General features: G+C 41.4%; 1 long non-coding RNA gene across 1 annotated transcript; it reads left to right on the top strand.

Annotated features, from left to right (window-relative positions):
• Window positions 1-91: 91 nt before the first annotated feature.
• Window positions 92-25743, top strand: LOC147823930 (uncharacterized). Its single transcript, XR_015443012.1, has 4 exons — window positions 92-5473; window positions 14211-14287; window positions 24274-24414; window positions 24673-25743. It is a non-coding gene; the product is annotated as an uncharacterized LOC147823930 (long non-coding RNA).
• The last annotated feature ends 421 nt before the right edge of the window (window positions 25744-26164 follow it).

The following is a 26164-nucleotide window of genomic DNA, read 5'->3' as shown; positions in this document are numbered from 1 at the left end:
TCAAACTCTAGACCAGGCTCGTGGTGAGCCTGAGGAAAGGTGTGTGTCCCGAACATCGCACCTGGGTCAAAACATGCTGAAGGTACATATATCCTCTATATGCACAGAGGCATCCTCTGGCTTCCCTGTCTGTCTTTGAGTTGGCTCAAGGCAAAAGGACAGGGACCAAGACAGAAAAAACTTGTCCTGACCAGTACAGATGGCTCTGTGCTAATTTCGTAGTCTTGGCCTGAAATATCCTCAGCGAGGTGGGGTCACAGGGGATCCTGGATGCATCCAACAGGGAGGTGTGCTTGAGGTTGGCTAAGCGGAAGTCCTGGCTTGGCCTTGGCCAGATTTGCCTACATTTCAGGGCTACCCATGCCCCAAGACACTACCTGCATGGCCACAGTCACGGGCTGTGTGGCAAATATTCAATAGTCCACATGAGAGGAAGCAATTTTCCTTCTCTCTGGGTTCATGCTTCTCCATTACTAATCATCAGTTCTTTGTCATTTTCTTACTTTGCTTATTATAGGAAAATTAGCAATTAAAGCAAAGCAAAATGAAACATTACAGATTCCCATATTCCTACCAATCAGAATGTCTATTTCCATGCTTATCAATATTTTTATGTTTCTATGGTCTCACACATGGTTCCTACAGGTCGGTCCTGGAGGATCTGCCAGGTGCAGGTGAGAAGAATATGTGTTCTGTAGTGGTTGAATTGTTCTGTAGGTGCTGGTTAGGTCTGTGTAGTTTATGGTGTTGAATTCAAGTCACATGTTTCCCTGCTGATCTTCTGCTTAATTGTCCTGTCTACTTTTGAAATATCAAAATTATCAAATTCTCCAAGTTTTGCTATTAAGTTGTCCATTTATCCCTCTAGTTATGTGTATGGTAGAACTCTCTTATTATACACATGCATATTTATGCTTAGTTTATCTTCCTAGTACACTAATCCTGTTTTTATTGTAAGACAGCTCACTCTATCTCTACTAAAATGTATTCTGTTAAAGTTTTGTCTGATGTTACCTACTATAGCCACTCTGGCATTCTAATGGGTGTTTTTTGTATGATATATCCTTTGTCATCCTTTTTCTTTCAACTTGTTTTGTATCTTTGAATCTAAAATTTGTCTCATGTAGACACCATAAGGTTAAACTTTTCTTTTTCCCTAGTGGAACAATCTATGTTCCACTTTTGGTTAGATTTTTTGATCCTTTTACATTTAATATTATTGTTGACATTTAGGTCTATTATGCTACTTTTTTTTTTTCTGTATATCTCTTTTGTTCCTGTTCCTTCCTTAATTCCTCTGCCTTAAGTGAATATTTCCTAGTGTACCATTTCCTTTCCTTTAATGATTTCTTCACTATTTCTTTTGTTATTTTTTGTAGTAGTTGCTATAGGACAGTGATGGTGAACCTTTTAGAGACTGAGTGTCCAAACTGCAACCCCAAACCCACTTATTAATTGCAAAGTGCCAACACTGCAATTAAACCTGAATACTGAGGTTTTAGTTTAGAAAGAACAACTCACACATTAACATCTCTTGTCTTAAAAGAAAAAACCACAATAACAGAGCTTTCAATGAAAAAAACCACAATAACAGAGCTTTCAATGATACAAACAGCTTTATATTGAAAGATGAAACTTTCATTTGGCATGCTCTTGCACAATTAATGTGATCTTTGCTGCTGTATGCACGCTGATAATTTGTCAAACCCTGCCAGGTGCATTGGGGTGGCCCTGGAAATGCTCTCCCATGGCCATTCTTCAGTGTTCTCTGCACCCCTGTGTGACACATGCACAAGGCAGGTCCCTTGGAAGAAAGACTTCTCTGAAGGGCCAGCATGTGTCCCCTTCATTGTCACTGAGCCGTGTGACTGGTCCTTCCCTTTACCAAGTGCAGGGGACCCTCCCTGTCCATCCAAGTGTGCTCCTCACAGCAACTCCCCCCTGGCTGTCTTTTATTTTCCATTATCATGTTTCTGCACACTTCCCATGCTGCCTGTGTGTTTAAGGGCAGAAAATTTGTACACGGATATTGCGTGTGTACTGTGCTATGCCTGGGCCCTGGAACGCCCAACACATGAGCTGCTGTGACTCTGAGTGTTTTTCTGAAGAAGGAGCAAGCTTTTGCCTTTCTGTTATCGGGCCAGAAAATCAAATGGGGAAACATTTCAGCCCAATATCTATCCAGCTATATATGATTTACAATCCAATTTGTTCAATCTTGTAATTTTCTCTATTCAAACATTTTGAAGTTCACTTTTAGTAATTGAGTATTATAATAAGCTGGTTGTTTTTTCAACTTAATTATTAAAACACAACTCTGCACAGACCACATTGCAAGTGGGAGGGAGTCCTGTGACTCAGCCACCCAGCCTGCCTTACAGACAAACCTTAGCCTGTGACTGTGGAAAAGGCCGAGACCCTTTACAATACTAAGTATCTAAGTTCTGCTACACAGGTGGCACTCGGGGTGCTCAGTGTCTGTCCCCCTCCATCCACTAGTGCTTCCATGTGGGCAGGGAGCAAGTGCCTGGTCGCACCTATGGCCCAGTGTCCCCGGACCCACTCAGCGGTAGGTTTATCCACACTCGCTTGTCTCCTGTGCAGTGCCTGACCTTCCTGCCTCACCCAGCCTGCTTTGCTTGGCACAAGAGTTTGGGGACCAGGTCAGGTCGCAGAATCGCTGGCTGGGGCCTGGCTTTTGTCCCTGGCTGGGGCGATCCTCTTGCCTTGGCCTCTGGAAGCTGAGCCTTCCTCGGTGCCACCGTTCCATGGAGACCCTGGCTCCCCTTGACATGTCTCCTTCTTCGATGAGTCCCCAGCCCCTTTTCTCCTGTGACCCTACGGGTCCCAGATTCCACTCCTGAGCAGCAGCATTCTGCTACTGGAGACACAGGACACGGGACCTAGGACACAGGATACACAAAATGCACCATCCCGTCCCTGGGGACAAAACCTGCCCTCCAGGCAGCCTGGAAGAATTAAGGCTGGACCATGCCCCACACCCCCAGGGCCTCCATTTTTAAAATTTTTAGACAGGTCCCAGCTAAATTGCCCAGGCTGGGTTTGAACTCAGGATCCTCCTGCCTCAGCCTCCCAGAGTGCTGGAACTGCAGGAGTGAGCCCCACACCTGGCTTGGGCCCTGAGTTCATCCATTTACAAAATCAAAACCTGTGCCAAAGATCGGTGTGTAGGAGATCTGGCAGTATAAGATGTCAGTTTGTTCTGGGTAGAAACATAAATGTGTTTTCCTCTTCTTCCTCCTCTTTCATTTTCTACATGTGATTTCATACAGATAATATAACATTTATAATAAAAATGAATTTTCTTTATAGGTACAATAATTTGATAAAATATACACATGAATCGACACATTATCCTCACCCAACATAGAGCTAAAACATATAAAACAAATGATAGTAAGAAGTTTCTGCCTTATTTTCAGTGTAATTTATAAAATATTTGTTTCTGCTTTTGAATATGGACAGGTGAGGTTTCTTTTGCCAGTTAGAGTTATATTCATTCTTCCCCTTCATACTCTATCAAGTTAACCCTCAGAACCATTAAATTTATTGGGCAAATTAAGGTTGCAGTGAGTATTTCATCAGAGTATTGCACTGCGAAGAAATGAGTCATTTTTACTTACAAGTTAATATTTTATTTGAGGGTAACTCTTCAAATGGACTGAATTCACTTTTAGAGTTTGGGCATTTTAAATTGAGGCTCTTAGGGAGGGAGGAAACCTGGCAGACCACCCTCATTTTCTCGCTGAGCTGCCCTTCCACAGGACACTGATTTGCATGAGGCCAGGTTGGACCCTCAGCCTCCCAAGCCACAGCCCTGTGTCCTCTACTCATGACCTCCCTTTTATGTCATGAAAACAGTGACTGCCCCATATTTACAGAAGCCAACATTATGGACCCAGGCCCGTTTTGCCTGCTGTGCAGTCTGCCTGTCACTAAAACAATAATTTTGCCAAAGAGTGACAGTTTCCTTATGAGCTGGTCACATGTGAGGTGACAGGAGACTGCAGGTAACATCGATGGGTACTGGTGGGAAGTGGGGTGATTGAAGCCTGGGGAGAGGTGATTGGAGGTGAAGTGCTTGGTAGTTTTTGTATAAATAATCAATTTTCATAATTCTTCTTGGGAAGCATTCAGGAAGTGGTAGCATCGATGTGACTTCAGGGTGGAGATTTGGGTCCTCTGACGTTGAAAGCTCACCCATCAAACACCTGCACAGGCCCATGTGTAGAGTCGGGTTTCAGTGAGAGTGACCTTCGAGCTCCTGCAAAATAACCCAGGCCACTGTTAGCAAAGCTAATGGGTCACTGATAATATACTAGCCAAATATATTAAAGTGGCAATTATTAAAGCAAACTAAAAGCAAGCAACTGAAAAATGAGGTTGGGGCCGGGGATGTAGCTCAGTGGTGCCACACCTGCCTGGCAAGCACAAGGTCCTGAGTTAGATTCCCGGTACCAAAAAAAAAACAACAACCCACAAAAATGGGATTGGAGGTTTGTTAAGGTTTCCTGCAGGTCCAATGCCCCCACTATAACCAATCAGGCCACTTCTTGCTGGACTTGGGCATAGACCTGGGTTGATTGAATGAAACCGTTTGGCCCTGATTTAGACATGCCTATGCCTTTCTGGCCAGTGACCTAGGACTAGTGATCTGGAACTGAGAGGTCATTCTTGTTGTTGGACAAATAGGACATGGGAAGGGGGAGAACTGAGTCCCGGACAATGGTTGAAGCATGTGAGTATCACCCTAAGAAGGAGGCACCGTAAGCCTGAACGTGAAAGCATCTGTATGAACTCTGAAGCAGAAGCAAGAGGCCACGAAAGCCAGAAGGAACCCAACTAACCACTCCATACCGGGATCCTCTCTTTCCATGGGCACGGACCTCTCTAAAAGAATATTCACATGCAGTGAGTAGCCACTCTTTTGTCTTTACCAATATGGAGGGCCCTCATCAGCGTTGAGAGCTCTCACCTTCTGTGCTGAGGTACCTGGCAGGAGGCCTCTGCTTCCAGTGTCTTTCTGAGTTCCCATGAAGAATAGTCTCCGCTGTCCTTGGGCCATAAAACTGCTCCTGTCTGTGAGGATCTCCAGGTCTCTAGACCAGCACAGGTGGAATAAACTTGTTCGGTCACTGCACATGACCACAGACAGGTTCTTTAGCATGATGAGAAGCAAAGTGGCTGTGTTTAAGGCTACACTGCTTTCAGGCTACACTGCTACACTAGACAACAGAATTGTCTGGCAATACCAGATAATACTGTATAGTCTCCCAGAGATGAGATAATGCTCCTCCATTTGCTTCAATAAGGGGGAAGGATTCACAGTGAAGACTGCGGACAGGGTGGACTGGCCTAAGATAAACTTCTCTGCCTGTTATAGCAACTTACAAAGTATTACCACCCTTGGGCACTCGGGCACATGGGCATCCCTGCGTCATTGATCCACAGGGTAAGTAAGCAATGGTCTTCTCCCATTACCTACAGTTTGGGTTAATACTCTGGGTTTTACTCCTTGTCTTTTGTAGAAATAGATCAAGGGCTTTCCAATTTCTTGGAGACCTGGAGCAGAAGCAGCAAGCAACTCTTCCTCAATGACCAGGAAGGCCTGATGGCAGGCATGATCTGACAATGCGCTGTGTTCTCCTTGAAGAGCTGCACAGGGAGGCTGGCTATTAGTGCAAAGTTGGGGATTCTTTTTTTTTCCATTAAGTTTATTGGTACATTTTAGGTATAAAATACAGTTACATTCATCATTGGGATCTTACATGATGTATCTTGGTTCTTATTTTTTCCCCTTCCCCTGCCCTCCCTTCACCTCCTCCACCCTTCCCTATTTGCAAAGACTTTGTTTCTTGTTTTTTCTTTTCTCATATTTTTTCTTTTTCCTTCCTTCCTTTCCCCTACCCTCCTACTTACCCCACTCCTTTAGAACTTTTCTTCCTATTACACAATATCAATTATATGTTTTTTAAATTACTATATCAAAATTTAGAGGACATTGCCACACATTTTACAGAATTTAAAAGGATATAGAAAGCATATTACATAAGTTTCTGCAGAAAAAACTAAAATTAGCTGCTGATGTAGATGATGATGATGATGATGATAACAATGACGAAGAGTAAGTACTATACTCCAAGGAACTTGACATGCTTACATGGGTAAGTATTTTAGGAAAGTCTTTTACTGGGTCCTCTAAATAGTAAGTGGCTGGTGGTTGAGTTTGGGTTAAATAATTGGAGCTAAAATATGCTGGGAGTATGAGTTGTGAAAATCCTGCTGTGTATTGTGAATCTTTAGAAGGGTAGAGTATGCAGGCAGCATTTCTGAAATTCACTTGACTTCAATACCTTTCTCTTGATGAAAATTTATTGGATAGGTCAAATTACATTCATTTTATAAGATAACTAAAGATTTTGGCCTGTGGTTGTTTGACTCCTTATTGACAAAATGAGATTCTAAAAGGATGTTGAACTTTTTTTGTTTATTTATTTATTTATTTATTTATTTATTTTTGGTTCCGGGGATCGAATTCAAGTCCTTGCACTTGCAAAGCAGGCGGTGAAACCACTGACCTAAATCCCCAGCCTTTTTTTGCCAATTTAAAACATGGTTGGAAACAAGAGTCAGTGTGTTTATTGCACTGGATCAAACTATAGTAATTAACAGTTATGCAATAGAATAAAGTCCTATTCTTAGTTGGTCTTACAATAATGTCAGTAACTTCCAATACCTTTAATTTTCAGCTTTGTCCCTAAAGATTTACATGTTTGTTATTCTTAGTCTCATCTCAGTAGTCTTTGACTTGGGTGTAATAATAAGAAAAAAATATAAATACAGATCATACTAAGGTCCAAATCAGGTTTTTAAAATAATAGACACCTTAGAGTGCCTTAGTTTGTGTATGAACACATTCTTAAGAATATATCTCACTTGGGGCAGTGAAGCTCAGCTGGTCCCAGCACCTGGAAGGAAGCTCCCCTGCTACCATCCCAGGCTCCTAGGGTCTAGAAGGTGAGCTGGTCCCAGCACCTGGAAGGAAGCTCCCCGCCTCCATCCCAGGCTCCTAGGGCAGTGAAGCTCAGCTGGTCCCAGCAACCAGAAGGAAGCTCCCCTGCTGCCATCTCAAGCTCCTAGGGTACAGAAGGTGAGCTGTGTGGGCGCCAGAAGCACCACCACCACCCCACCTCCCTGTGGAAATGAGAAGACACATAAACAAGCCTCAAAACCAGACTTCCAGATCACCTACAGCAACCCCACAGGGAAACGAGATGGAACACTCTGATACTCAACCACCTGGACTCTCTGAACTGGCAACAAAAGAGGATCTGGGAAAAATGAAATCAGAAATAATTACTCAGATAACAGCAAAGATTTTGCTCATGGTGCAAGACATGATTAATAAGTCTAGAGAGGACACAGACAAAAAAATAGAGGATCTGAGGAACATGATGTAATCCCAACATGGGAAACAAATGGAATCCATAAAACAGATACAAACAGATTTCCAAGAGATTAAAAACTCCATCGAAAGTCTGCGTAGCAGAATGAACCAATGTGAGGATAGAATTTCACATATAGAAGATAAGATTGCAATGTGAGGAGGAAAAGAAAAATTGCTTTAGAATTGTAAGGGAACATGAGAAATCAATCCAGCAGCTGCTAGACAATGCAAAGAAGAATAACATAAGACTGATTGGAGTCAATGAAGAAAGAGGAGAGAGTTCAGATGACATAAAAAAACTGTTCACAGAAGTGATGGCAAAAAACTTCCCAAGGAGGGGAAAAGAACTTGACATACAGATAAGTGAGGCATATAGGACTCCAGCTAACCTTAATCAAAAAAATCTACACATAGGCATATAATAGTTAGGATTCCAGAAATCCAACAGAAGAATAAAATTCTGCAAGCAGTCAGAGAAAAGAAACAAATCACATACAAAGGAAGGCCCATCAGAATCACAGCAGACTTCTCAATGCAAACCCTCAAGGCAAGAAGAGCTTGGAGTGATGTATTTCAAGCCCTAAAGGAAAACAGCCTCCAACCCAGATTGATGTACTCTGCAAAACTATCTTTCAAAATTGATGGAGAAATAAGATGCTTTCATGATAAAGAGCACCTCAGGAACTTCATGAATACCAAACCGGCACTCCAAAAACTTTTAGACAATACTCTAGGAAAAGACAATGAGGATCACAACCCCAGGAAACCCAGCAGAATGAATCCATTGGGGATGACAAATTAAACACAAAGAGGGAGAATCCAACAAAAAGAAAAAGTCATGACAAGGCTTTTAAAACTTTTGACTTCATCTCCCTAATGAGTGTATAATTCAATCTTATTATTGTACTAATTAGTATTTTTCTGATTCTAGAGTTGCACACCTTTCCTTGTGCTGTACTGGCTGTTTATCCTCTTATGTCTACTTTTTAACTGGGTTGTCTATTAATGAGCTCTAAGAATTCTTTATATATTCTGCTCATAAGTTATATGCATTGTAAATATGGTCTGTTTAAGGACTACTTTTCATTTTAATGATGTCATTTAAAGTTCTAAATTTTGATGGAATCTGATCATTTTTTTTTCTTTTATACATCGTGGTTTTTGTATCCTAGGTAGTTCTTGCCTACCCTGAATTCATAAATATTTTCCCTTTTAATTTCTTCTTAAAGTTTTATGCTTTTAGGCTATCTTATTTAGGTTCATAGATCCCTTCAAGTTATTTTCATGTATGGAAAAAAGGGTTGAGGTTAACTTTTTATATACGGATACCAGGTGTTCTAGTGCCATTTGCTGAAGACACTATCTCTTCCTTGGCTCTTGAATTGAGTTTATATTCTATAAAATGCTAATGTTAAATAATCTTTCAAAACTCAGTGGGCCATATATGTGTGGTTCTATTTCTAGATTCTCTGTTTTATTCAAATGATCTACATGTCTTTCCTTACACCAACACTGCCTTGATTACTGTAGCTTTAGAAGAAGTCTTAAAATTGAGTGCTAAAAGTCTTCCAACACTGTTTTTGGCTTTTCTGGGTCCTTTGTACTCCTCCATAACTTTAAAATTTCAATATCCAGGTCTTCATTTATAGCAAGTATACACACACAGACTTGAATTTTTAAATATACCTTGTGTTTTCTAATCCTGCTAAATTCAAGTACAAGTTCTAGGGGCTCCTAGAGATTTCTTAGTATTTTCTCTGTAGATGATCATTTCATCTACATATAAAGATTTTGATTCTGCCGTGCCAATCCTATCCTAGTTGTGTCATTTTACTGCCAGACTATTTTGGTTTAGACCTATGTTTCAAAGTCTAATGGACAGATGAAGAGTAGGCATATATGCCCTTGTTCCCCACTTTAGGGAGAAAGCATTGTATCTTATCCATTCAAGAAGGAGTTTTTGTTGGAAGTATGGAGTACATGTCTTTGATCTGTTGAGAAGGTTCTGTTCTACTCCTAGTCTCCTGATAGCTTTTACCATGAACAGCTGTAGAATTTAGTCCAATACGTTTTCTCCAACTAGTGACAGGATCATATGTCTTTCTCCTTTCCTCTGTTAAAATGATGACTTTTGGGGGTGGACCTTCCAATGCTGAACCAACACTGCCATCCCTATAACAAAACCACTTTCTACATCCTGCCAGATCTGACTTCTAAGAGTTTGTTTTGTTAAACAAATTTCTATCTATGTTCATACTTTTTTCTTCTATTATCTTTATCCAGTTTTAGGATTAGCACAATGTTGATTTCCTAAAATGAGGGCAGAAGTGTTCCTTCTTTTTTCTGCTTTAATGGTTTGATATAATTTATCAGTTAAAATGTTTATGAGCCTGCTGTTGTCATATAGGTAGGTTTTCAAGCTAGGAATATACTTTCTTTAATAGGTGCTATTCAAATTTTATATTTCCTCCAGAGTTAGTTTCATTAATTTGTCTTCTAAATTACTTCTTAGAAGTTGTCAAATTTATTTCAAAAAAGATTTTTGTAATATGCTTTCTATATCCTTTTAAGTTCTGTAAAATCTGTGGTAATGTCTCCTAGATCTTAATATTGTAATTTAAAAAATGTATAACTGATATTGTGTAACAGGAAGAAAAGGTCTAAAAGAGCAGGGGAATTGGGAGGGGTAGGGGAAGGGAAAAAAGGGAAAGGAAAAAAATATGGGAAGAGGAAAAAAATGGAAACAAGGTCTTTGCAAATAGGGAAGGGTGGAGGGGCTGAAGGGAGGGTAAGGGAAGGGGAAAAAAATAAGAACCTAGATACTCATGTAATGGTACAAGATCCCAACGATGAATGTAACTGTATTGTATACCTAAAATGTACCAATAAACTTAATGGAAAAAAAAAAAAGAAAATCCAGGCCTTCATCCGGTGCTTCTCTGTGCAGGTCGGCTGAGCAGCCTGAGATTCATTCCCAGCCCTCTCCTCCTTTTTAAAATTTTGAGACAGAATCTCACTAAGTTTGCTAAGTTTTCTGTCTTTCCTGTGATTCCCAACCACTTCTGCCCTTGCCTCAGGAATGTAGCCAAACTGACAAGAAGAGCTTCCAGGGCTGGGGATTTAGCTCAGTGGTGCTGTCGCCTGTCTTGCAAGTGCAAGGTACTGAGTTCAATCCCTGGTACAAAAAAACCCCACCAAAAACCAAAAAAACAAAAACAGCTTGCATTTAAATCTGAAGATAAGCATGGAACCAGCCACTTTCCATGGTGTTCCTAGGGGAGAAATCACTCTAAAATACACCTAACAGGGGACAATGAAGGCCCTGACTTGGAATCATTCCCCATACCCATAACTGTCCAGAAGAAGAACCAACATTGCCTATAGCTCGGATAAGTGCTGTACTCAGCAAAGAGGGAAACATTTCCTTGTGTCTGACGAGGATGATGGAGATGGCTGAGCTCCACACTCCAAGACCAGCTGCAGGTTTGGTGATGACCCAACCACCCTCCTTCCAGCCATCAGGAACTGTCAGGTCACTGAACAGCTTGGGGAACCACAGACTGGAAGTACCGGCTGTCTGGAAGTACCCATGAGGGGCCAGACCAAAGCCTGAAAAGGAGCCGGGTGTCTCAGGGGAGCCTCACACCTCTGCTCTGGAGAGGAGCCCAAGGGCCTGGGGCCAGGGTAAACATGCAGCAGCACCCTGAGGTGTGGCCGCTGGGTGGCAGCTTCCTGACTGCTTCCGTCAGGATGAAACATGGAGGCAGAGATGTGCGCTTCTCCAGAGAGGTCCACAGCAGGACCTGCCCAGAGTCACTGAGAACATGCTGGAAATGTTTTCTCCGGAATTGAACTCGACCTAGAAGAGAGAACTGGAACCAGCCCATCCCGTCCTCCCAGGACCACTGCCCAGTGAAATCCAAGTCACCTTCCTGCCATCTGCACGTCACAGCAGCCAGGCAGCCTAGGATCATCTCCCCTCGCTGCTCATTAGCATTTGGGGTCTGGGCTATTGGTTTTTCCTTCTTTTTTTTTTTTTTTTTTTGTATACTGGAACTGAGCTCAAGTCCTCCACACTAACTATACATCTTTGGCCCTTTAAATTTTTTAAAAATTTTATTTGGAGTCAGAGTCTCCGTAAGCTGCCCAGGCTGGCCTGGAACTTGTAATCCTCCTGCCTCAGCCTCCTTGGGTCCTGGGAGCTGTGGATCACCACACCCAGCTCCTTTCCTTATTCTTTCCCTTCATGTCCTTCCCCGGCCGCCTCAGCCCTTCAGAGGCCGCCACATCTCCCAGGCCCAGTGAGAGCACCAGTGCTGGTGAGTGGCTGGACCTGTAAAAACCTTTGAAGCCCTCTGTCGGTCCCTAACAAGTGATGTTCCCTTTATCATACCTCTCCTAGCAGCATCCTCAAGGAAAAGTTAGTCCAGGGCCCTCAAGAAAAGTGGTGCCTGCGGTCACAGGTCGCAGGTAGCATGTTGTCCATCAGCTGGAGGCCACTCTGTGTCCAGCCCATGGCGACTCTCACAGCAAGTAGGGCCCTGAGAGCTTCACAGGACTTACTTGCTTCTCCACAGGGTCACAGACGTGGGGACCTCAGTCCCCCTCAACCTCACCTGGGTTGTGAGGACACTGCAAGAATATAGCTGTCTATGAGCCAGCAAATCTTCATCAGACCCAAAATCTGCCAAAATTTTGATCTTAGACTTTCCAGCCTCCTTTATTTCTACAAGAAATAAAGGTCTGTTGTTTATAAGCCATGTCATCTATGTCACTTTCAAGTAGACTAAGACAAGGGATAGACACTCCTGGATTAGCAAAGACATTGTTGTGTGACAAATCTGAGTCTTCTGATAACATTGCTCTCTTCTTCCCATTACATGTTCTTAGTTCTTAAATCTTAGAACTGAGGGGGGCTTTCAATCCTGTCCTAGGGATTCTGTCAATTCCATGGACAAGAAGTTTCCTTCACATCCAACCATTACTCTTGTTGGGTTAATTCAGCATACAAGAATAAAACATTACACTGTTATAGCACATGCTAGCAGTAGCTTAGTAGAGATACTGAGAAAGGTGAAAATAGTTCTTACCTTAAGGAAGTGAAAGTCAAGTAGGAGAAAGTAGCAAGTGGAAAGATGATGAAACTGTGAAATTAAGTGTGTTTATCTCTTTAAAATATTCCACCCACTATCCTTTCCTGATTTTGAGTCAGCAGATATTGGGCCCTTTTGGAAATACAATCAGGATTTGGATGAAGCTTTTTATGCCCTAAGTCTAAATATAAGGATGGCGAGGGTCCAAGAGAAGGTGGCAAAATTGTAAAAACAAGGATTAAAAGTCAATCATGGTGCCACATGTAGTCACAGTACTCTGTGCAGTGGAGAAGGGAGGACCACAAGTTCAAGTTCAGCCTAGGCAACTTGATGATTTAGTGAGATCCTATCTCGAATAAAAAATGAGTGGAAAAGTAGCTCAGTGTGAAAGCCTTGGGCTCAATTCTCAGTACTACAAAAAAAAAAAAAAAGAAAGAAAAGAAAAGAACGAATAAAAAGAGTCAAGGATATTGGGACAGGGGATGGAGGGGCTTCCATTTTGAATCTTTAGGCCACTTGTAAGGTCAAGGGACTGCTTATTGTCATGGAAAATACTGATATTGATGATGACACCCAGTTCCACGATTTATTTTTGAAACATATTTTTGAATCACTCAACACATAACTGTGAAACCTGTGTTGGATTTCAGAGACATGAGCTACAGAAAGAACTACAGACTTGGAGTTAGGTTGTGTCTGGGATTTCAGACGAATACTTAAAAAGTTATTGTTCTGGCCTTGCTAAAACTTGCAGTTTCTGACTCTGACACACGGTGGCGCGCTGTAACCGCTCACTTTAAACTTAGGCCCCTGAGCAAGAATTCGAATATTGAGAATCCCTGGGTCCTGGGCAACAGCCTCACTGTAGTAAATCAGAATAGACCACAAGCACCTTTTGGTTCAAATGGGCCCTCTCTTCTCACCTTCACTTTTTCTTTCTTTGTCATTTTTTTTTCTCCCGGTACTGGGAATAGAACCCAAGGCCTTTACACTGAGCTACATCCCCAGCCCGTATTTTTTTTTTTTTTTTTGATACAAAGTCTCACTAAGTTGCTAAATTGCTTGGGCTGGGCTCCAACTTGTGATCCTCCTACTCCAGAGTGCTGGGATTACAGGTGTGTGCCATCATGCCTGGTTTAATATTTGTTTCTGTTGAAGCCACATAAGGATTGTACATTAAATTATGTTTCATTGTTAAAGATGACTTGTGCAGAAGCTATTTTTTTAATGCTAGAAGTTAGGAGTCATTTTAAAAATACTATTTGAAAGGGCAAAATTATGCTGCAAGATTTAATTCTCTTTTCTTGCACGATAGAACCAACAGACTACCTTTTGGTGTCAGTAGAAACAAAAACAAAACATACTTAGAGGGTTCTGCCTAAAAGTTCAATTCTTCATTCTGAACTCCAGAAGCCACCTGGAAGTTAAATTCACAAATTAGTGGAATGAAGGAACTTTTAAAAAATATAAAATGCCCCCCCCAAAATGTGACTTGTCAGTGCTGTCATTATAATATTTACCTGGGTAAGAGGGTAAGGTCTTGTGAATTGCTAAGGATTTTCCTGTAATATTTCACTTATCTTGGTCATCAGTTGCTGCTTGATGAGGTTTGTTCTGCATTTCCTAACTTGCCTGTGTTTATCCTTAAGGAAGAGAATGAAAGCAAACCAGAGCCAAGGTGTTCTTTATTCTCTGCTGTCAAAATGATACACCTGTTTCATGCAAGGTACTATCCTTTCTGTTTATCTGAATATTGGATGATTATCTTGAAACACTAAGAGTCTTCCTTGCTGCCTTAGCATTGTCCCTTTGTCGCTTGGCCTTGGCCAGGTCCAGGTCCCCCCCCGCCCTCCGCCCCGCTCAGTGCTAGAGTTTGAACCCAGGAGCTTGTAAATGCTAGGCAAGTGGTCTACCACTGAGCTACCTCCACAGCCCCAGGGATCTTTCTAAAACCTGTTTTCACAGTCCTGGGGCCTTCTGGATGCAGACTGATCCTTTTTCATTTTTTGATACTTCTTTTTTTAAATTAATTTTATTGGTACATTTTAGGTATACAATATAATGACATTCATCATTATAAATTTATGCTTTTATATAATCGCTCTTGGCTCTTATTTTCCCCCCTTCCCCTGCCCTCCCTTCAACCCCTCCACCCCTCCCTATTTACAAAGACTCTGTTTCCATTTTTTCATTTTCTCACATTAATTCATTCCCTTCTTTCCTTTCCCCTACCCCTCCCACTTCCCCTTCCCCTTTGCCCCTTTTCTTCCTATTTCACATTACCTATTATACCTTTTAGTCCTTATTTACACTTTCAGTTTCTCACACCAGAGAAACTATCAGTATTTACACATGTGTGTCCTATTTATTTCACTTAAGAGTATTGCCTCAATGTGAATCCATTTAGCTATAAATGTCTCTAATTTATCATTTTTTATGGCTGAGTAGTACTTCACATTTTTTGCTACTTCTAACTGAAGCTCAGCGCAGAGCCCCTTTGGATCCTATTTATTTGTTCGTGCCAATCTACTGTTCTATTATTTTAAAGAACTTCCCATTCTTTTGTAGACTTATCTTTGAGCGGCACATTTCTTTTTTCTGGACTTAAATCTGCCTTCCCAAATTTGCAAATGACCACACAGAATCACCTTTTTGGGTGCTGATGCATTTGATGGTGACAGTTTTCTCCCACTCCTCTCTCTGTACTGAGGACCAATATTTGTCTTTATATCTTTGCCAATTAGTTCTTTTTCTTTGCTTAAGTCTTTATGCTTCTGAGAGCCAGACATGAGCCAGGAAGAGGAAAATATGTGACAGTAAATCTAAAGAAACTATTTATCAATACAAATAAAGTTCCTAGCAATGTCCCTTGGACAGTCACCACCCAGTAAATAAAAGGTATTGTTATTAGTTGTTTTCCAACCAATTTAATTCAGTATGTTTTCAAATACGTGTTTGATGCTAAATGCTTTGTAATGGAGGTGGCAAGAGTTAATAAGTCAGGATATTTTTCTCCCAGATTCTCTAACACAAGGGACAGAGACAAGGCATCTAAATGCATAATTGAGAAACAATGTGACTCTTCCAATTAAAAACTGTTGGGAAGAGGGGTGGCAGATGAGAAGAACCTGGGAGGTCTTTGTGGCATAGTGATTAATATTCCCTCTATGGGTCCAGGACTACTTTAAATCCATTACATATATTATCTTTTTCAATCTGCTTAAAAGAGCTGTTTGAACTAACTACTATTTTGTCAACATCATCAGATGACAAGAAAGTAAGGGGCAGGAGGTTAAGAAGCAGCTAGGTGGGGTGGCAGAGCTGCCATTTGAACCCAAGTGGGCTGATGCTTAGAGGCTGTGTTTTCCCCCACTTTGTGCTGCTGGTAGGGTTCGTGAGGAGTGATGGAGTGGGGGGTGCTCTTGCTGAGAAGGGCAGGTTATGCTAAGGATGCAAGCAAGAAAACATGAGCCTACATATACCTGTTAGGCACAGCAGGGCACACAGCCAGTCAGGCTTAGAATTGGGGGACATTCAGGAGTTCTAAGGCCAATAGTTGTCCTGATCCTGTTTTGACAGTAAGGTGACTTGAGTTGAGGAGAGACTCTGACTCCTCCTTGGGAAGGGAGGTGTTGGGTGCTGTGCCATCAGAGCAGTGGTTGTATTTCTCCTTTTTTCCCAGCCTCTGAATGGCCATCAGCCCTTTTGCTGCCACATAAGACCTCTCACAGGTTCACGGAGAAAGGGCTGTGGAGGTGAGGAATGTGCTGTGCTTCTCACAGCACATCCCAGCCATGGCTCAGCCCGGGGACCCCTCTGGCATCCAGATAGCTTGTGTTATCTAAGGCTGGGCTGTGTGAGGATATGACTATTGCTAGTGCAGGTGGTGTTTTAGTTGACAGCCCTGGATGTTCTCAAATCCCTTTCTTGCTTCTGCTTTCTTTTTAAAAAGCCCCATTTCCAAGAGCAACCCTGACAGGATGATTCTGGGGGGTTGTGTGCATACATGCATCTTGCAGGTAGGCAGAGAAGATAACAGAGCAGGCTGTGGGATGAGCAGCATGAGCTTCCACATCTTATACAGAACCTGCCTTCTGCCAGTACCCATGTGCCTGGGCTACATTGCTTCAAGCTCCTCCTTTCTGAGTCCCATGGGAGCTGTGTCTTTTGTCCCACCAGATGCCTCCTAAGTGTGATTTCAAGCCTGAGACAGCTGGGCCAAGAAAGGCTGGTTTATAACTAGATTCAGCTGCCTGTTAGGGCTATAATGGGCTTTCAGAGTCCAGATGGCCACCCCCTTGGCCAACTGCATCTGGCTGAGAATGGAGTGAATCACGTAGCTGGCTGGAGTGTGGGAGATGTCCCTTTAGGGGACATGAAGAAGGAATGGACTTAAGAGACTGTTTATGCTACATTGCCCAGAGGTCTGAGATATTTTCTCCTCTCCTGGTGCAATGAATGCCTTTCTCCCTTCCCCTGCCCCAATGCACAGAGATCAAAGCTCAGCACAAATAGGGGACTCCACTGCCTCTGATCTCCTCTTTTCTTTCTGGAATAGCAAACTCTATGACTTTTTTTAGTGAAAACTTGAAAATCTCCAGTTAAACATAATCAGTTGATGCATGGACCACAAGCCTGATAATCAGTATAATCACAAGTATGTCATTTGGTCCCACAAACAACTTGAAAAAGCAGATTTACTTCCCCTTGACTGGAGACCTTGAAAATATCTGGGAAATCAACAGTTTACACGCAGTCAGTGATATGCAGGCATCCTATATAATCTGACATATGGTAATTAACATGTATGTGTATATATATATAAAGATATATATATGTTTTATATGTACCTTTTTGACAAGTCTCTGAATTTTAGAATAGGGAAATACCTTAGAGATCATTATTTCTTTCCTGTTTGCCTAATTTTCTAAGAGAAGAACTGAAGTGAAAAATATAAAATGACTTACCCACAGCTACACAGTTATTTAGAAGCAAAGGCAGGGCAAAAATCCATGTTTCCAGCTAATTACTTGGTACTTTTTTTTTGAAATCCAAGGGATAGCTTAACTTACATTTTGACACCAACTGCTACAATAGATTAATTTCTGAGAGAGGATGAGGGTAGGCTGTGGCAGGCATTCTGTGATCATTCCCATTAAAACCAGGAATATTTTTGAACATAAATTCATTCAACAAACCAATATTGACTACTTGTGACATGCAGCCTGCTGCCACCTTATCTCTCTGCAGCTTTGATCTCTGTGGTCTCCCTCATCTTGGTAGTACCCAAGTCTTGCTTTGAACACAATCAGGGTCAAGGACATTTCTACTGCAGGCAAGAATGTCTGGTGGCCATACAGTGTTTGGAATTGGCCCAGTTCTAAGTTCCTGACTTGTGATTCTCTCACCGATGCCTACTCTTCTGTCCACCACATGAATTTTCTATCACATCCTGTCTAACACAGACTCCTGCTTCCTATTCCTGATGGTTGCTGTCTTGTTTCTTGGATTCTCTGGTGATTTTTTTACTTACTCTAGTTCTTTTCTCTTTCTGCTTTTCTCTTCCCAAACCAAAAGTTCTGCATCCACTTTGAACCTGACACTATTCTATCAACTGCTCATCCCATGACCCTTTGTGGCAGGGACTATTAGACCTGCCACAGTCCTTTGTCCTTGTCTAACCCCAAGGCCCAGCATCTCTTGGAATTTTCCATCTCTGTTACCACCCAAGGCAAAGCAGTGTGTGTACCCATTCCTTTCTTAAGTGCAAAGAATATAAACCACAGAGAATTGTCTGTGACTGAAATGAAATAGAAGTGTGCTTGGATTTCAGCAACCAAAGGTCATTTGGGGGCTGAGCTTCCTGGAAGTTGAAGTTAAATCGCTGAGAAAATTTTCAAATCTAAAACAAAGGTAGAGAATGAGGTCAGAATTAAAAGAGAAATTTACTGAGTCATATAAAAGACTTTTAAATGTCGATCCAAAATATCCCCTTTAAAACTACAGTAATACCTCAATTCACGAACACTTCTGTTTGCAAACAATTTAGTTCACAAACAGAAGTGTTTGGCAAAATTTTGCTTTGGTTCCCAAACTCAGTATCAGGTGACAAATGCAACCCTGGCCATTTTTCCCACACAAACGCAAATGTAGCCATTTTTTCCCAAATAATAACACAAATTAAGTTCGTAAAGTGAGGTACCATTGTAATGGTTTAAAAACTAGCATTATTTGTTGATGTTTACTTGGTTCAATAAAGGTAGTTTTATTTTTTAAAAGGCTAGCAAAATCGTGATGAAGTATCTGCTGACTTTGAGCACAGTTCCTCCGTACAATTCAGGAAATGGGAACACTGTATGTTGCGTAACCCCTGATGTAGCATAGGGCTTTCCCCGTAGCAGCCTTTGTATTGAAACTTTTGTAATAACTTTTTGAAAGACGAGTAACTCCTAGATGAGTTATTTTTCAAAACGGAAGTAGCTAAACATGTCAGATACAAGGAGTTATCAGAGGCCTGTGTGGGCCATCACTTGTTAATTCAACTTGGTGGTTCCTACAGTTGATTGCACTTTAAAATTGCCTTATACAATTTTATGTGCCCAGATCACGTGCCATACTGAAATCAGTATTTTCTTATGGGTGAGGCTAGGAGTCCATATTTTAAAATAGTACTTCAGCATGCATCATAAACTCCTGGGAGGCTCGGTGAAACGCAGATCAGTACTAGGTCTCATCCCCAGAGTTTCTAATTAAGTTGGCCCTAATAGCCTGCAGAAATTTGCATTTGTAGCAAGTTCTGGGTGAGACTGAGGTGGGAGTGGGGGGCCATACTTTGAAGTCTATTATGCTACCCTGTATGTCAAAAGCAAGGGTTCCTATATCATATAGTATTATAGCTATCAGAAGGAACATGAATGAGCTCTGTCCTAAATTTCTCCCTTTTTTATGCTGAATCTTTTTTTTCATAAAAGAAGATAGGTCATATCTCTTACCTGTCTTTGATGGGTGAAGCACTAAGGAATATACATACTCCTTGAAAGAAAAACCTTTATATCTTAAATCTAGACTTCATCCTTCCAATTTTGTGTGCGTTTTCCCCTGGAGGCAAGAGATCTGTCAAGCATGCAAATCACAGACCATTTTTTCTACCATCCAGTTTATTGCTCTTTAGATAACAGGGATAGATTTGCTAAGGAGAAATGCTTGAATTTTCTAAAACAAGTACCTTGAGTTTTCAAGAATCTTGATAGAGCTCTTCTGAAAGGTTCATGCCTGGGTTTTTGTTTGATGGGAGTTGTTAGCCTTTCTCAAGTGTTGTGGGGAGAGGAGACATCAAGGTCCCAGGGAAGTTTATCTCCAACAGTTATATATGGGTGTCTGGAGCTGTCAGGAGGGGTCCTGGCCCTACTGGACCTTTCTTTCTTTCTGGTTTTTATTTTGGTATTACAGATCAATGGTATCCATCCTCCAACCACAGCCTGGAGATGATAAGAATGATCCAGCCCAGAGTTTAAGGGAAAGGTCTGTGTACTTTCTCTGACAGGCCAGAACTAAATTCTCCTGATCCTTCAGGGTTCAAGCCATCAGCTCCTGAATTAAGAAGCATCTTGACCAAGTTGATCATTCAGATCCAGATAGTGTCTCCTTATCCTGGATTTGCAGAGGTTAGGAGTTTGTGGGTCTCTTTCATGATTTAAGCAGAACATCACTATTTTATTTCACCTTCTTTGATGTTACCTTTCTAGCCCAAGGAACACACAGTGGGAAAGTAAGTGGTGGAAGGAGATGGCTGAGTCCTCTGGTTCCTGTCTCAACAGGTCATTCCTGATCTGTTTGTCAGCTCATGCTTGGTCTCATTCAGCTAGGAAGAAAGCATGACCTGTGGAGAGCCACTCCACTCCATGGAGAGCCACATGGAGTTCCTGATGAAGTAACAGGCAAAGGAGACTCACTAGAATAGATTTTGCCGAGATTCTTGAGGACTCTGTGAAATGGTCCTAGCCCTGCATCCAAATTCATAGACAAACAGTGGGACTGCTAACCTGACTTGGCCTAATACAGCCAGGGGGCAGCATTATTTCATTTCTTTAAAGAAATTTTTTATTAGTATATTATTATAGTATGTAATGATTGCATTCATCATGGAGAGTTGGTACATGTATAGGACACAACTGAATAATTTTTTTCATCCTTTTCCCCACCATTTCTTTTCAGGAATGGTCAGTGACCACCTACTATCGTGTTTGGCACCATGCTGCCCAATGCAATGACAAAGGTGTGGCGTCTGACCTCACGAGCCTCCAGTTATTACCAAGTTTCGTTCCGTGCTCAAAATAAATTTCAGAAGAATTCTTTTAAATTAATGGAGGAGATCTTTAGTTTGGAGAAAAATACACATTATTTACCATTTTTTGATGACTGATGTATGCATTCTTTTTTCCCATGATCATTTATTCTGCACCTACTATAGTTCAGCCCTGTGCTAGATTCTGGGATGGGCACAATGCATTTCCTACTATTGAGTGGCTCAGTTTGATGTTCAGGTGAAACCCTACAATCCCCTCCTCTTTAGGATTTATTAGGAGTTTAGCTGCTTTTTAGCTGGAATCTGGTGTCTTTTCTTTTGGAGTAGAGACCATTGTCTAGAGGAACCATGTAGATGTACTTCAGCCGGTGTCCATTTTGTTCCCACCCTCTCCTTGAGCAGTACCTTTCTTCCCAAGTCATATAGCTGGTGTACGTAAAATAAAAAAGTGGCTAAAATTATAGAAAAATCAGGTAATTCGAATAGTCACTTTATTTCACCAAAGCACCAGTACGGTTGTGTAAAAGGTCTAACATATAAATATTGCAATAATGCTATTCAAGACTATTCAAAGCATCATGAGGATTTTTTTTTGCCTCTGGATAATTAATAATAATATTTAGTTCCTAGGTTGAGTGGGAGCAAATGAATTAGAATGGTTTAGTTTGAATCATGGTTATTTTAGAAAAACACAAAATTTCTTAGAAAACTCTTCATCTGTCCCACATTGTCTGAGATGACTGAGTCTTCACTGACTTTTTAAATAGAGATATCCTGTGTAAATGAAAACAGCAGGAACAGAAACACGTTTTGGGGAGCACGGGGGCATCTAATGAAATGAGGTGTTGCCTTGAGTCATACCTGTTTTTCAGAATATGATATGGCTCCTAGTTGCCTCCTAGCATCATGGCCAAAGATCTCACCCAAAGGTTGGCTTGATTATGTTTATTTTTTCTTTAGAAAACTATTCCCTTGTTCAAAATTTTTCACATACGCATGTGCGCACGCACACACACGCACACACTCGTGCACACTGGACTGTCCTCTTCCTCACTTCAGGCCTCTTCTTGGGACAAAGGGTGATGGCACAATGACATCTCACTTCAGTCTCAAATAGCCCAGTCATTCTAGGGAGAAGATGGTTTGGGTTTGTGAGCAGGAGAGGGTGATCAAGAACCTGTCCTAGGGAAGTAGATAGGAGGCAAGGTCCCATGTGAATTGAGGCTGCAAGTACCCAGCACATGTTCCACTCTCCTGGCAAACTTCATTCTCAAAACATAAATTCAATGATAAAATTATTAAGAATTATTAAGAATTTCAAGACGGTGATCCATCTAGAGAAGTTTAATCCTGGGATACAAAGAGCCAGGCTAGTCTTCTTCCTTTCCCTGGGACAGAATTAGGTGAGATCTGGACTCTTGAGTGTTAGGAAGGCTGTATTGGCTCTCATCGTGTGGTGAGCTGACAAGCAGACAGGTCGACATCATTAAGAGATCTTTGGGCAGCTCCAGCCTTATGCTGTCTGTGGTTAGATAAGCATAGGTTATGTTGGGATGGTGTGGCACAGAGAAGGGCTGTGTTCTCTTTCTTGATGTCGGAAGGCACAGAAAGGCATGTACTGGGTAGTGGTGGTTTGAATAGGCTACAAGGAAAGGGTTGTGTGTGGCTCAACTTTTTGCAGTTACACTTGCAGCAATAGCACTGCTGATGTGGCCTAGTGAGGCACCTCAGGCACCTATGGTAGCCTCCTAAAGACCCCAAGGATTACCTCAGCGTTTTGACTTGTTGCTTGTGCTGGAAGAACAGCTAGGAATTATCTTGTTATAAATACCACTAAGCACACAGGAAGATTTGGGGACCTCCCCAGAATGGTAGCTGTAGGGGAAAGACTGTTCATCTCAGCAGATTGATAGTAATAGCTAACACTTAGGTGTAACCACTTTATGCCAGACTCTGTTCGATGCATTTTTATGCATTCACTTGGTGCTATGGAATAGGCCTACTTTTCCTCTCATTTTACAGATAGGACACCTGAGCTACAGAGAGGTAACTTGACCAAAGGTCACATAGCTCATAAATAGGGGAGGGCCGGGCTCTGGCTGAGGCATTCTGGATCCAAAGCCTGCACTCTGAACCACTGTCCCATACTGTATGGCTACCAGGTCCACACCAGTGTTTAACATACACATAAGGGCTGGGAGGGGTAGGAGCTGCATTGTGATGGTTGGATATGGGATGCCATTGTTTCATGCCAAGAATGTAAAATTTGAGCTACTCACTATATGCTTTATGGCTTACAAGGTATTTTCACACATCTGATCCCATTTTATTCTTCCAATTATCTATTAAAGCAGCAAGTAGATTACATAAAGCCTTGGCTCTGCCTCTTATGTTGAGAAAATTGTTCAATCTCTCTGAGAATCTATTTCCTTAACTTTACTTCTGCCTTGAAGATCATTATGCTATTTCTGTTTGGATTTTCTAATACAAAAATAAATAACTTCATGGATCTCTACTCTTATCTGGAAAACCTCTTAAACTGTGGGGTTCCACCCTTCTCCATTGTTGGTGGGAGTGCAGACCGCTGCAACCACTGTAAAAATCAGTATGGAGACACGTCAAAAAACTAGGATTAAAGGTCCTATTTGACCCAGCTATCCCTCTGCTGGGTATCTTCCCAAAAGAATTAAAAGAATAATACCACAGTGATATGTGCACACCCATGTTTGTAGTGGCACAGTTTGCAATAGCTAAAACTTGGAAACACTACCAATGCCCGTCAACTGGAGACTGGATAAAGAAGATGTGGTTTTTCTATAAAATGGAGTACTACTCAACCATAAAGAATGAGAAATTAGAAACATTTATAGCTAAATGGATGCACATTGAGGCCATGATCTTAAGTGAAATAAATAGGACACACGTGTAAATACTTAATAGTTTCTCTGATGTGAAAAACTAAGTGTAAATAATGTTCAAATGTTATAATTGATAATGTGAAATAGAAATAAAAAGTCTAAAGGAGTTGGAGAAGTGGGAAGGGTAGGAGAAAGGAAAGAAGGGAAAAGAAAAAATATGAGAAAAGGAAAAATTGGAAACAAAGTCTTTGTAAATAGGGAAGGGTGGAGGGGGTGAAGGGAGGGGTGGGAAATGGGGAAAAACTAAGAACTAATATACATCATGTAAAGGTACAAGATCCAAATGATGAGTGTAACTATTTTATACCTAAAATGTACAAATAAGCTTTATGAAAAAACAAAAACTGTGGGGTTTCAGAATAGGGAAAATTGGTCTGCTCTAGTTTTGAGCATCAATTCCATAATATTTTGAAGGGACTTTCTTATGTTCCTGTCTTATCCCTGTGGTGACATCATGGCGTTACTTCTGTCCTGTCATTTGTCCTGCAGTTTCTGACTTGCGAATGGTGAAGCCAGAGCCTGGAGACCACTGCAGTGGGCTTTCTTATGTGGGATAAGCACTGAACCATAACAATAGGAAGTATTGACCGTATTATATGTGCTCTTGCTTTCCCAAAGTCCAAAATTCAGGTGACTTTTCTTCTTGCTTGATTACAGCTACTTTAATTAGATGAATTCTCTTAAGGTCCCATTAAGTTTCAATTTAGTGGTCATATTTGAACACTAGCAGCCCCATCACAGCTTGAGCTCTCTGCAAAGTGACCCAGGTCTGAGCTCCATCTGTTTAATGTTGTTTTGCCCATTAAAAGAAGTTAATGCTTTTCTAATTGTTTGCTTTGGGAGGGAAGCCAAGTTCTCTTCTTTCCTCAGCAGTCTGTCTTTTCACAGCTGTGACTGGAGCTGCTGGGTAAGGGCAGGAAGACAACAGTCATAAGAACAGAAGAGGTCTGAGGTGATAACAAGAGGAAGGAAGCCTAGAGGAATGAGTTCTCAGAGGATTTGGAGTGGCAGTGACTTGAGGGCTAGCAGGGACTCAGATTATGGCCCTGCATCATGAAGATGGTGATTGTCTTCTCAAGCCAGTACCTGGAAGATGTTTGTTTCTTCATGGGTGACTTGTCTGCTATAAGCATACGGTACAGTTCAGCCAAGAAGCCTGGGGACTTGGTGTCTTTCCGCTAACTATCTTATTATTCTCAAAATGTTACAATTGGAGGAAGCCAATATTTACTCTGTGATACTCATACGCACTTCAGTTGCATCTTCTCATATCTGTCACAATGTAATATAGTAGGTAATATTATTTGTACTTTACAGAACAAGAAACTAAGGTATAGAGAGGTTAAGTACATTAGGGAAGGCTACAAACAGAATATAATACCAGACTGTACCTCTGAGAGACATGGGAGCATGATGAGTTCCCATGGTGCCTGAACACTGAAAATTAGCTGAGCCTTCTTATCTAAAGGGATGAGATAAAAGAAAATGTGGAGTTTTTTTACCAATTACATCTGCCATGGACCTATTTGCAAATAAGTCACATTTTGAGGTACTTGAGGGTTAGGACCTCAATATATATATATATTTTTAAATTTTATTGGTACATTTTAGGTATACAATATAAAGACATTTGTCATTGGAAATTTGCACCTTTACATAGTCTCTCTTGGTTCTTATTTTTTCCCCCTTCCCCTACTCTCCCTTCAACCCCTCCATCCCTCCCTATCTACAATGACTTTGTTTCCATTTTCCATTTTCTCATATTAATCTCATTCCCTTCTTTCCTTTCTCCTACCCCTCCCACTTCCCCCTCCCCTTTGCCCCTTTTCTTCCTATTTCACATTATCTATTACACCTTTTAGTCCTTATTTACACTTTCAGTTTCTCACACTAGAGAAACTATTCAGTATTTACACATGTGTGTCCTATTTATTTCACTTAAGAGTATTGCCTCAATGTGCATCCATTTAGCTATAAATGTCTCTAATTTCTCATTCTTTACAGCTGAATAGTGCTCCATTATATACATAAAAAAACCATCTTCTTTTTCCAGTTTCCAGTTTATGGGGACTTGGGCTGCTTCCAAGTTTTAGCTATTACAAATTGTGCTGCTATGAATGTGGGTGCACATATATCACTGTGGTATGATTCCTTTAATTCTTTGGGGAAGATACCCAACAGGGGAATAGCTGGGTCAAATGGGACTTCCAGTCCTAGTACTTTGAGGTATCTCTATACTGATTTCCACAGTGGTTGCACCAGTCTACACTCCCACCAGCAGTGGAGCAGGCTTCCTCTTTCCCTCACAGCCCTGCCAGCATTTGCTATTGGTTGATTTCATGATAGCAGCCATCCTTTCTGGAGTGAGGTGAAATCTCAG

Source organism: Heterocephalus glaber, unplaced genomic scaffold, assembly GCF_053883595.1.
Source record: "Heterocephalus glaber isolate CG9 unplaced genomic scaffold, H.glaber_assembly_v1.0 deba00001561, whole genome shotgun sequence".
In the NCBI taxonomy this organism is placed as follows: Eukaryota; Metazoa; Chordata; class Mammalia; order Rodentia; family Bathyergidae; genus Heterocephalus; species Heterocephalus glaber.
This window is presented reverse-complemented; position numbering and strand designations above follow the sequence as displayed.